The sequence below is a fragment of the Leptosomus discolor genome, chromosome 2, assembly GCF_034619465.1.
Source record: "Leptosomus discolor isolate bLepDis1 chromosome 2, bLepDis1.hap2, whole genome shotgun sequence".
In the NCBI taxonomy this organism is placed as follows: domain Eukaryota; kingdom Metazoa; phylum Chordata; class Aves; order Leptosomiformes; family Leptosomidae; genus Leptosomus; species Leptosomus discolor.
Window position 1 is genome coordinate 98,377,835 of NC_141392.1, and position 13,399 is coordinate 98,391,233.

Sequence of the window (13,399 nt, forward strand, 5' to 3'; positions counted from 1 at the left end):
ACCCTCGTGATCTCTCAGCTTTATACTGAATATGACGTCTATGGGATGGAACACTCTGTTGGTCAGGTTTGGGTCACCTGTCCAGTTCGCTCCTCCCTGTAGGTGCGACCCTTTTCACTCCTGGCACCCCAACACGCAGTACAAGATTTAGCAGTGACCTTGGTCGCTACAATAACAAGTACAAGCAAGGGCCTCTCTGCACACCATTCCTTGGTACGAACTATAAACATCAGGCCTTATCACTGCTGGGAGCAGTCACTGTCTGGAAAAACATGCTGCTGTTTCAGAAAGTGCTAGTAGTTAGAGGAGAATTAACTGAAAAGTTAAAGCACTAAAACAGAATTAGTTCTGATTTAGCCCAAACCAGGACAGTCACCAATGCTATCTACAGCAAATGGGGTAGTAGGGAAGTTGTTTTACCTTTGTCACTATGCTCTGCCCATGTTTATTTGATTGTTATGACATTAATTTGTTGGTGACTACCGAAGACCTGTAAGCTGCAGGAATCAAGTGTGGTCCAGAAAGCAGAGATTCATTCAGATAAGTAATGTTGGAATTAGTCAGCAAAAAAAATCAGTTACAGATTGACATCTGCTCAATTTGCGCTGTCAGTACAACGGCACAAGAGCGAGCTCAATGACAAACTGCGATAAAAAATGCTAATTCTCACAAACACATCCCCAAATTCTGAGGTCTGAGGGAATAAGAGAAATTTGGAATTGCATGTTCTCAGACTGTGGAAGCTTGAGGATAAGCAAGACCTGCCTGAACCAGCAAAAAACACATTGAGAATTTCAGTGTTGCAGAAGAAGTTGCTTGTGTTTCTTAAATTTCTGTAAACTAAGGCATTGGATGAAGCGATCCTAAAGCTATCTTTTTTCCTCCTGTTCATAAGCTTCTGGATGCAACTCAAGAACAGATGGATCTGATAGGTCAAAAGGAATGAAGCTCGACCTATTGATGGGATGTCATGATGCTGTTCTTTAACAAAAACATCTCTGTTTACTTCTCTGTTCTGTCCATTCTCTCCACATCAAATGTCTTTTCTTTCTGTCAAATATCTCTGTCCTCACAACCCCTCCTTTCTAAACTGAATAGATGAAGCTCTTAACCACAAAGGATAAGCTTTATTTTCCAGCACATGAATTATCATTGTTCAACTCTCCTTTAAAGTCTGTTGTTAGCTCCAAAGAAGTGGCACTAAAAGTAATCTCATTAGTTACTGGTGAGCTAAGGAATCTGGATACGTGTTCAAGATCACCTCTCTGATTGTACCAGCTATTTCCACTGCATGCATCCAAGGACTAAACCAATCAGTTTTCTAAAAAAATTCTTAATGTAACACTGAGTCTTCTCTTCAAGAATTTCCTACCCTGATACTATAGATAGCTTGCACGCCTTGTTCCTAGATACACTACTTGGCTGCATCTAACAGCCAAATGGCACTGTTCCACAACCCATACACTCCTTTCTTCACTATTTCTTCATTATTCAGAAATAAACATTTCTTCCTGCCTTCAGAATTAGGTCTAGAGACTTGTTACAAATATTATTGTGTCAAGTTGTGCTTATCTAAGGTGATAAGAACTTCTGTTTAGCGGAAAACAATTCTAGCTGATCTTCATCCCTTCACTGTAGCTTTACTAATACTAGAAAGCAGCAGGGTTCTATATTTAATTTCTGTAGCTGTTTAGGGTTTCATTTTAGCATTAAAATATATACACAATTTATTGTCTGATCTATTTTCAAATTCTCATAGGATTTGTTTCTTTGAGGCATATATATATATTTAAATCAAGATTTTTAAAAACTTGTCTTTTAAAACTGTAACTGTTTTGCAGTCTTGTATTTTTAATTAGTTGTTTAACGCAATGTTGTTTTAAGATATCCTTCTTTTAAGTGGCAAAAAGGTTAAAAAAAAAAAAGAGAATTCAAATTTCCTTGAAAATTAAATGTCAGACCACTGATTTCTATTTCTTACGTATTTTCTCATTTTACACAGATTCCAGAAAAGCAAACCAAAACAACAAACACACAAAACCAAACCCCCAAAAGCTTAGAAGCTGACAGTCTAGAAATCATTGTATTGATCACCAGCTTTGAGTATGTTAAGCAGTTAGTTGCCTGAGAGAGTCATGCTGGTCAAAAACATGCCAGCAATTTAAAAACACTGACAATTACCTGCTTATGTTTGGGATGCTACTATGACACGGGTGAATCTGCTGCTACAGAAATAATCAGCAGTCTGATATCTTGCAGATATTTGAAGCACCCTGTACCATGCAGTACAGGGATGAACATACTCTGTCATTTTTAATTAAATAAATTATTTTGATCCTTGAAAAACTGTAGTAACTTATCAGAGATCTCCAGCAAGATTTATGAACAGGTTTTCACGCAGACTTCAGACCTCTCTGTTTTAAAAGACGGTAAATTTTCTGGACACCTCAAAACACCTCAAATTACAGAATTGATTTGTGTCCTTATGAAAAGAGGTTGTTTACACATTTATTTGCAAATGGCTACAAGTACACTAGATGTTTTAACTTCTGTTATAATCAGTGAAAATCTAGTCAATTCAGTCAGGGAATTCGAAACACCAATTAAATGAACATCAAAGACCTGGTTAACCAAATACCTCTGCAAGCTCTGTTGGCCATATTGACCAAACTTCCATTGACTATAATGGGGCCTTCCACACATGAAGGATATGGAACTGAATATATAGATATTTTGATACAGAACTGAGTTCTGTCCTTAATTTATAAAAAAACCCATGACAATGGAAACTGCAGTTCTGGGGCTGGAACAGCAAGTGCTGCCCATGCATTCATTACAGAAGTTAATATTTAGCACAGTCTCCAACTCTCATAGTATTTTCTCTGGGGTGTAAATCAGTAAATATTTGGTGTTCAGCTCAAGCTGAAAAGGGATCATACAGCCTGAAAATAGTATAATTTCTACTGTACGTGCCTGTATGTGGTATGAGGCCAAAAACAGAGCACCATTTTTGATCTTGCACTTTCGGTCCTGCCCAGACAGCTCGTTGCACTGTAAGCATAGGACAAAAGTACACAAGAATGCGTTAAAATGATATCACAACTTCAGTCACAGTTTTGTTCTCTTCTGATACTCTAATTGCTTTCATACCTGTGCATATGATCAGTATTTGGCTGGCTGTATTTTTGCCAGATAATTTCAGCCTTTCCTGAACCGTGATGCCCCCAGTGATGGCCATGCATACCTGCAGCTTTCACACTCCAAAGAGACAACGCTGTGGATGCTGTGAGACCTGAGTGCGAGGGAAAGAATGATTTTGTAACTCCAAGTCGAATGGCTATGTTGCAGCAGCACTGCCATTTAGTAAGCATTTAACATATTTTTCTTCATGGAAGTAGTACTTAGTACCTAAATAGAACTCTCCATCTTGAAAGAGTTAAACAAATGTGAACTAACTAATCTATACAGCATCCTGCAAAGGAGGTAAATAACACTGTCTTAACTCTTTTTTCATATTCAAAGACTATAACTGATCTGCCTAAACCAAGGAAGGAATTAGTATAATGTAGGCATAAGTGGAGATCTCTGTTATGCTCTGTTAGATAACTAGCAACTGCAACGACTGTATCTATTTTTCGTTATATGGCTTTTCCAGGGTTTTAAAACAAGCTTTTCTTTGAATGTTGTTCTAACAAATATTTAGGCTGAAAGTTAGATATGAGGTAAAATTATGAAAGGTGATAAAAATTAAAATTAGAAACAAAAATTGAGAAAAATCCTTGTAATAAAATATAGTCAAATATTATAACATTTAAGGCAAATTTCTAGGAGTTTTAACAATATTTCCCCAACTATGCTTCCTGCTTCCACAAATCCCTATTTTAGATTCTTGAGAAAGACTGTGGTTAACTCAATATGAACAGTTTAACATGGTGTGGGCCCTGCTGCACTACTGCCCTAAGTTAAGGTCTGGCTTAAAGGATTGTGAATCTTATGCAGTGGCACATGACAAAGCTTTTTTCACAAAGATTGGCATTTATGAATTTTGAAGAAACTTTTTGACAAGGCAGCTGTCTAACAGCTGTGGGAAAGAAAGAAAGGATTACAGATGAGGGTTACTTCCCTCTGGCTTCTGCTCCTCCCAGCTAATCACTACACTGGTAAACATTTTGTGATTGAACACTGCTTCTTAAACACCATTTTGACAAGTTTCTCAACCTTCTGAAGTTCTAATATGTTTGTCAGGGGAAGATGGAGTGGCCTATTTGGGTCGGTATCCCCCTGCCTGTGCAGATAAACCTACACCCTCTGCTGAGCATGCTACAGGAGGTGGAACTATGCATGTCACTTAAAATTGTCTTACGGAAAAGTCAATATTAAGGTTTAAAATGTAGGTGTCTCTCATGATACCTACTTTACACAGAAAAATGGAGTCTCTGCTACTAGCAAAGCACAAACATTAGCTTTTTCTGACTATTTTCATCAGATAGTGTCTACAACAGCTGAGGTGCTATTTGAAAAACAAATGGCTTAGGACATATGGCATTAAGTGACTTTTGGCAAACCTATGGAGCAAGGCATATGGCATATGATAACCTTGAAGGAAGAAATGTCTCCTTGTATCCTGTGAAATGATATGACAAACTGATCTCTGAACCTATTTCTTGTCAGAAACTTGAAAAATTACATTGCTTGCTTAGTACAAATATAAGTTTTTTTGTGATTATTTTTCTACCCAACTGTGATTGCTAATTATCTCTAACTGGCAAACTGAGATTTTTTTTTTTTTTCTTTGAGTGAGCCTAATATATAGACATGAATATGAGCAACCACCTTGTCGTATACAGCTATTGTCTTGTTTTATATTTTCCTATCAGGTGAGGGTATTAAAGCATCTTGCACACTTTAAGTAAACCTCATAGAGATGCTATACGTAACAAGACACGTTTAAATAGTATATGTCCAAGGAAGATAACTTATGAAAAGTATGAAAACGAATCTTTTTGGTTTTAGGTAAATGCAGAAATGCCATCAGTATCAAAACAATAAAGAAAGAAAACGTTATCTGTCTCCTAGGCTCGTGCTTAAATATTATGCTAGCAGCATTTTATGGCTTTTGTTCTGTTTTGGTTTGTTTTAATTTTCTGTGCTAATTGTATATAAAATATAGGTCATTTCTGTGCATAATTTCTGAACTGAAATCATTCCATGTGACACAACATCATTAATCAGGATTACAATTTTAGCAGTAGTGAACTAGGAGTATGCAGACTGTTATACCATGAAGATTTTATGCTACACAGTCTTGCTTCAAATTCCATAGTAAATTAGTTACCAAAGTTGTAAATATTTTTTTTTCCTAAACTTCTATCAATTATTTTTCTCTTAGACAGATTTTCCAAGGCAAGGAAATTAATTTGAAGTGTAGTCATAAAATAAAAAGTGTGTTAATGACAGTTTCAAGCCACACATAATAAGGTTGTTAATTTTATGATAGAATATACATTTTTCATTACCAACAGAGCTCAAATAAAAATTGAAACCTATTTTCCCAAAAGTGAAAATAAATTAGGAATACAGTCTTGACTTACTCAAGTTTAAAGATGTTTTTTGAAGGATCGGGGATGAATATTCAGCATCCTGCAGCTTATAAACCTAAAAATATCCAGAAATCATGTCAATTTTTTCCTTAATCAGCATTGAAATAATTTCATGATCTGTCTCAGAATGGCACTGAATGTGTTTTTATAGTCCCAAATGACTATTTATATGGCCAAAGTATTGAATTTGGAGGTAAACATATACAATTTCTATTTCAATTTTGCAATCAAAACTGTTCCTGATTTAACTTTTTGTGAAATTACAGCTGAGAGGATTTTTTTTTTTCTTTTTTTTTGCAAGATGTTGGACTCAGTTCAACATCCTGAGTAGCAGTTCCTTCCTTGATGCAGCACTTCCAAATACCATAAGACTGTGCCCACCAGTAGCAGCAGCCAACTAGCATACCCTGATGCCCGCAGAGTAGAGCTTTCTGCAGCCCATGGAACTTTGTGATGTCTGAAGCTGGATGTAGGAAACCTGATGAAACCTGAACCAATAATTAATTTGGAAATTTCAGTTGCCTTCATGGTGAATTTGTCTCTTATAATTAAGGCTATCTAAAATTAGTCATTGTGCTGGTTTTGTCTGAGACAGAGTTAGTTTTCTTCAGAGTAGCTGGTATGGGGCTGTGTTTTGGATTTGTGCTGAAAACAAATGTGTTGATAACACAGGGATGTTTTCGTTACTGCTGAGCAGTGCTTACACAGCGTCAAGGCCTTTTCTGCTTCTCACACCACCTCACCAGTGAGTAGCCTGGGGGTGCACAAGAAGTTGGGAAGAGACACAGCTAGGACAGCTGACCCCAACTGACCAAAGGGATTTTCCATGCCATATGATGTCATGCTCAGCAATAAAACTAAGAGGAAAGTTGTCAGGGTGGGCCACTGCTCAGGGACTGGATGGGCATTGGTCAGCTGGTGGTGAGCAACTGTTTTCATTCACAACACTTGTCTTTCTTGGGTTTTATTTCTCTTTGTTATTTTCCTTTTCCTTACATCATTATTGTTATTACTACTACTACTTCTTTTATCATTATTCTTCTTATTATTTTTCAATTATTAAACTGTTCTTATCTCAACCCATAAGTTTTCTCATTTTTACCCTTCCAATTCTCTTCCCTCATCCCACTGAGGCGAGGGAGTGAGCCAGCGGCTGTATGGTGTTTAGGTGCCGGCTGAGGTTAAACCACGACAGTAACACAATCTAACCACTCATTTAGAGTTTTCTATCAGTCAGTGTACAAAAAGGGAAACCTCCAGAACCCAAATCTTCTCAACCCAAGATTTTTTTTTTTTTGTAAGGTAGATGCAGCAACCAAACTTTAAAAAAATTAAAATTTGGACTACACGCTCAAATTCTGGATGGATAAAGCTATGTCATTTGATCCTTTAAAGCATTATCTACTCATCATCAAAGAATGACTTCCAACAGCTTCAAAGGCTAAGTCTGCCTTTGACCTTCAGGGCTAATAGAACAAATCTGATCCCATGTCCACAGAGCTAACAAGAGCCATACATGTACCTTTAATAAGTTCTTGATTTGGGGCTATCCCATGCCACTTGTAAGCTGATGAGAAAATACTGAACACCCTCAGACTCTACAGATGCTAATAAGGGCTCAGGGTCATCATTATCTTTCAGGTCAGAACTGCATAGACTGAAGGACATGAAAGCAGCATTTATTCTCAAAGACCTTCCTAGTTGATTATGCTGTGCATTTCCATGGACAAAGTATTGACCTCTCCACATCACTAGGAATTGCATCTTCAACTTTAATAGAAACCAGATTTCACTGTAGGCATCTAACCGACGACATTCATGTGCACATGATCTAGGAGATAACAGGAATAAGTGATCAGATTGTTTTGATCTTGTTTGGGATATCTAATGACAAGTTCAAGCTGTAGAACATGTAAAACTACTCTTGAGATGAACATTTTATAAATGGATTTAATAAAAATTAAAATGAAACAATCATAAATTCAAATTTATTTTAATTAGATTAATATAATTTTCAATTATTCATTAAAAGTAATTAAAAAAATAAACTATACTCTTCAAACTCCAACTGTATCTTGTTACACTGATGATTTCATAATTGCAAATGAAAATGATTCTAGCAGGAACAAAATTGTTTGCAGAAAGGTGTTAAAATTGATTTTTGTTAGAGAAGCACACCAAGTACATTTTAATAAAGCAGTCAGACTGGGACTGGACACAAGATCTGTAACAGACACATTTAAAGATTAGCTCCTATCCTCCAATACCCCTTGTGTTGATTTTAATTATGAACTGGCATCATCAAAAAGAGCTGACCTTACACTCTTTTGATTCAGATCACGCATACTTTATATGAAATTTAATAATACTGCTAATGCATTGCAAATAATTACCTTATTCAACTGCTCAGAGGTTAAACAGGCTTTTTTATACTTCATAAAGAAAAATAAACATCATCATGTAGACGTAAGTTTTTATAGAAGAAATTACATTCCGCTTTCTTTTCCCAATTATCCCTACAAGCTCATACCTCTTTAATGGAAATTGCTTGCAGATCTTATGTGGCAAAGCAATTTATATAAATAAAATTTGTATATTAAACTGACTGTCTTTTTTCTGTCTGTTGCAAATCTACCAACCAGCTTACCTACCCACTCATATCCATCATTGATCACACTCTAATTCACGTACACACATAGCTGATGCTCCTAACTGTTGGTTGCAGCTGAAAAAGCTTCACCATCAAAAGCTGGGTGCACACAGAGCACCCAGAAACACCAAGGATCAAAAGATGTCTCTGTCTTTCAACCCTCCAGATCCTGAGATGCTTTTTTTTCAGACTGTTCCTAAGATGACCTGGCAGGTGACTAGACAGCTGTAGCAGAGGATGGCTGCACAGCAGTGCTGGCAACACACTGTCTCTCCCCTGCCTCACAGCAACAGATTTGGGGGGCAGCAATGGGAAAGACAATGCTGCTGCTACTATCACTTTACCTCTGCATTCCTGAAATTTCCCTCTGTGTGCACAACTCCACCACAGAGAGCTGCAGAGCTTCACCAAGTTGCCCTGACAGGGAGGAGAAGGCTGGCCAGTTCGTTTGTTCTGCTGACAGTGTTTGTTCACACTCTGCTTATTTCTGTTTTTTTTTCATGATGCACCCAGCATTATATAACCCATGTATGCTAACTTCCTAATTATATAACATTGAATATTAATTGATACAGTAAATTATTTAGAATGCCTTCAATGTCCCTGGCTTTAACAGGGATGACATCTACTAATACACGCAGGACAACTATATCTGCAGCCTGGTATGTCAAATTACACTAAGGTCTTATTTAAAAAATTGATTTCTGAGTGTAAGGCTGTGAATGGGCTGTAATGCAGAGAGGACAGAGAACTTTTAAGTTAACAAACGTGGAAGCAGCAAGGCAACTCATATAGTTTTCCATTGACAAAAGTTAAAAACATAGTTTTCATGATACTTTTCAATAAAGCTTTCAAATATGTATACTCTAAAAAACCAAATAAACCATGAAATGATTTGTAACTGTTTTGAAATAAAATAAGCCCCTAATTGGTTTATGTCTGTTGTTTGTCCTCTGCTTTTCTTTGCAGTCATTCTACAGTAACTCACTTAAAAACCAGAAATAAGGTAATCATGGTTCTTGACTCTTAGTGTGAATTTTGTTGGTTTTAAAATACATTTATAGCTACTAGAACTGGTGTTTTGTGCAAATTACATTTATTACTTTCTTAATTTAGCTTTAGCAGAAAAATAACCTTCACCACGTGACAAAATGTTTGACATTTTGAAAGGTAGGAGCTATGTTCTGTCATAAAAAACATCTTTAGGCCAGGACAATACTATTCAAATCAAGTCAAGCAAAGGGGTTGGACAAAAAAAAAAATCACCTCAATTCAAGGGCAAAATAAAAACCAGTTGACTGGAAAAATCTTTCCACAGCTTGTGTTAGCAACAGGGTCTTCTGCGGAAGATTTGTCTGTGCTGGTGGGGATCAAATCACCTGTCAGGTTTCTGAAGGGACACATCAATCAGATTTGACACATTGCTGATTGCTCCATTAAATCACCACTGTGGTCCTGATTTGTCTCATCAGGTCAGACAAAATTTTTCTTGAGGAGGCTTGAGATGGTACACTGTTTTTCAAATTTCCTGATTGAAAGGCTTTTCAAATAAATATGTGTTTTTCAATGAAGTAGTCTAATGGATAATAAAACTGCATCCTAATAACAAGGTGTTTTAGAACATATATTTCTGTTCTGCTAAGCATATTGAATGAGCACATGCACTTGTTTTTTCTGTTTTCTTTTCTTCTTTTTTTTTTTTCTTTTTTTCTTTCATTTTTTCTGTTTCTGTTTCTGTTTTCTGTTTCTCTTCCTATAATTTCGCTTTCCCCCGGTTTCCCCTTCTCCCTCCCCTTCCTCTTTTCTCTTCCCCCTTCTCCATCTCACCTCTCCTTTCTCTCTTTTTTTTCTCCATTAAAAGCTACACAAAGTATATGAAAAACGTTCTTTTCCTAAAGTTCTCTACTAACATTTAGGTCAAAGAAAAAGATGGAAAATTCAAACAACTCAGGAGAGCAATAAAGCTTTTGGAATGCAGTGGTTGCCTCTGACAAAGTAGTTCTGAGGCATATATCATATCACTTCATTATGTTCCTGGATTTTCTATTAATATTTTGTATGTGCACCCAGAGCTTTGGATGTATGAATATTTAAGCAATCTAAAGAAATGAATACATTAAATAATCACTACTTTAAATATTTCTCCCTTGGTTTTGCATATAAGGATATGGTAGTCTCGAATCCATATCCGAGCAGATTCTACTCGTACTTATGTTGCTGGGAAGATGACTTAAAGTAGGCATGACTTTGGCACCCCTTAGATGTAAACTTGAAAGAAAGCTGTGACCCAGCAACTTTCTGACTTGAAGTTCTCTGAAAATAGACCTGCTGGTGATATTTCAGCATGGCAGCTTCCCTCTTGAGCCAGTATAAAGAAATATCATGGCACATAATGTTTTCTGGGTGCCTACAGTTAGCCTACATAATCTGTATTTCAACATCTCCAACAGATATTTCAGTTAAAATCCCAGTCTTGGTTAACAACCACTAATATTTCTCCATGCCCTGATTCACTTTGAGTGAATTTAATTAAAATCAATGGAGATCATAAATAAATTAAAAAAAGTAAAAATGTTTTGGAAGCTCTATCAGCATTTGCTCGCGTGCCTTTTTAATCAATGGCCTTTCTGACGGACTGTCCTTACATCATCCACTGTGAGTAAACAGTTCCTGATGAATCAGGAGCCACTGCACACAATCATTATGGATATTGGGACCATTGACATAGGGCTGATTTAAGGTGTGGGTAAAGAACATAATTATGCAGCAAAGCAGCCAGTCAGTCAGCAGTTTCCCTGCTTCGCTTTTGCCCACGAAGATAAGGTCTGGCACTGTGCGTTTCTTACCTGCATAACTCTCTTCTACTACAGAGTGACATCACATATATATTCCCCAGAAAAGATGTGCACAGGGAGGACATAGGAACTATGTGTAAACTAATCTCAACACGGAAAGTATGTTCAACTTTCTGGAATCTTTCCACTTGCCTCTCACAGCAGGAGGCCTGTAACAGGCTATCTGGGTATGCTTGATGGTACAATAATTCTCAACAGCCAGCAGTGCTGCAGACTGTGCCTGAGCCCAGCCTGACTGGTTTGCTCTCCAAATAATCTGTGCACTGCTCTTGCTGGGACTGGCCTTGAACCCAGCTTATTTTTGCAGCATAGATATGGTCTGTCAAACCTCAGATGTATAGACTGCAAAGCAAAGCAAGTCAGAGGGTCCCTCAGACATCCATTGCATACCCACCATGTGAGAAATGAATGAGGCAAAACTGCGGTGTAAATTAGGAAGGCTGTGTACACAGATGCCAAAGACAGGTCCCGTAACTGAATGACTAAGGCATGTAGCAACAAGAGTTGTGTTTTCCCCAGGAGGCTTACATTTCAACAAATGCATCACTTTGGTAAGCATAACTGCAACTTACTCCATTAGAACAGATTTCTGTTGTGATAATGGTTATGTCCCATTGCAACTGGCTTATGGAATGAAATAGTATGCTGAAAATTATGCAGATTGTTACCAGCAATGGCACAACAAATGCCATCTGAGTGCTTTTGACTGAGACTCTGTTTCAGCACATTCTTACAAACTTTAGTTGGGCATATTTGGGAAGACTGCTCTGCTTGTAGAGTCCTTCAAATACTTATTTCAGGTGTGGATGCCAACACCGGGACCACTTTAGTTACAGACTCTTAACTTTTGCTTCACCAGAAGCTAAATAGATTGATCAGTTGTTAAATCCATGCCTGGTATATTGAAGAAATTATTAATTCTTTGGAAAATCTCAGCATTGAAGCTTTTCTTCTAAGCTTGAAAAATCAAAGAAAGGAGCAGAGTGGCCACATCTTAAAGACAGATATCAGTGAGGGAAGAAAAAAAATGCATGTTCTCTGGTAAAAATCAGTGCTAGTGTTGTATTAGACCCCTATGTAAAAAATACAAAGCACAGAGAATGCCAGCAAATGACAAACAGCTTTTGTATCAAATGTAATACAATTTAAAACAGAATCAAGTCTGTTTCCCGTGTGCCTTACACATACTCTTACAAGAAACCACAGAATCCCACAGAATGTTAGGGGTTGAAAGAGACCTCGAAAGATCATCTAGTCCAACCCCCCTGCCAGAGCAGGACCACCTAGAGTCGATCACACAGGAATGCATCCAGGAGGGTTTTGAATGTCTCCAGGACAGGAGACTACACAACCGCTCTGGGCAGCCTGTTCCAGTGCTCTGTCACCCTCACAGTGAAAAAGCTTTTCCTTATGTTAATGTGGAATCTCCTATGCTCCAGCTTGCACCTGTTGCCCCTCCTGTCCCCAATGACAGGACATCACCGAGAAGAGCCCGGTTCTGTCCTCCTGACACTCGCCCTTCACGTACGTATAAACATTGATGAGGTCACCCCTCAGTCTCCTCATCTCCAAGCTGAAGAGACCCAGCTCCCTCGGCTTTTCATCAGAAGGGAGATGTTCCACCCCCTTAATCAGCTCTGTGGCTCTGTGCTGGACTCTTTCAAGCAGTTCCCTGTCCTTCTTGAACTGAAGGGCCCAGAACTGGACACCATATTCCAGATGTGGTCTCACCAGGGCAGAGTAGAGGGGGAGGAGAACCTCTCTCGACCTTCTGACCACACCCCTTCTAATACACTCCCCGGATGCCATTGGCCTTCTTGGTCACAAGGGCACATTGCTGGCTCATGGTCGTCCTGCTGCCCACCAGGACCCCCAGGTCCCTTTCCCCTACACTACTCTCTAACAGCTCAGTCTCCAACTTCTACTGGTACATGGGATTGTTCTTTCCCAGATGCAAGACTTTACACTTGCCCTTGTTGTATTTCATTAAATTTCTCCCCACCCAACTCTCCATCTTGTCCAGGTCTCAGTGAATGGCAGCACAGCCCTCTGATGTGTCAGCCACTCCCCCCAGTTTTGTGTCACCAGCAAACTTGCTGACAATGCACCCTGTTCCCTCATCCAGGTTGTTGAAGAATATATTGAATAGTACTGGTCCCAGTACTGACCCCTGAGGGACTCCACTAGATACAGGCCTCCAACTAGACTCTGTCCCATTGACAACAACTCAGACTTATTTCATTCAACCAGTTCACAATCCATCTCACTACCTGATCATCTAGACTATACTTCCT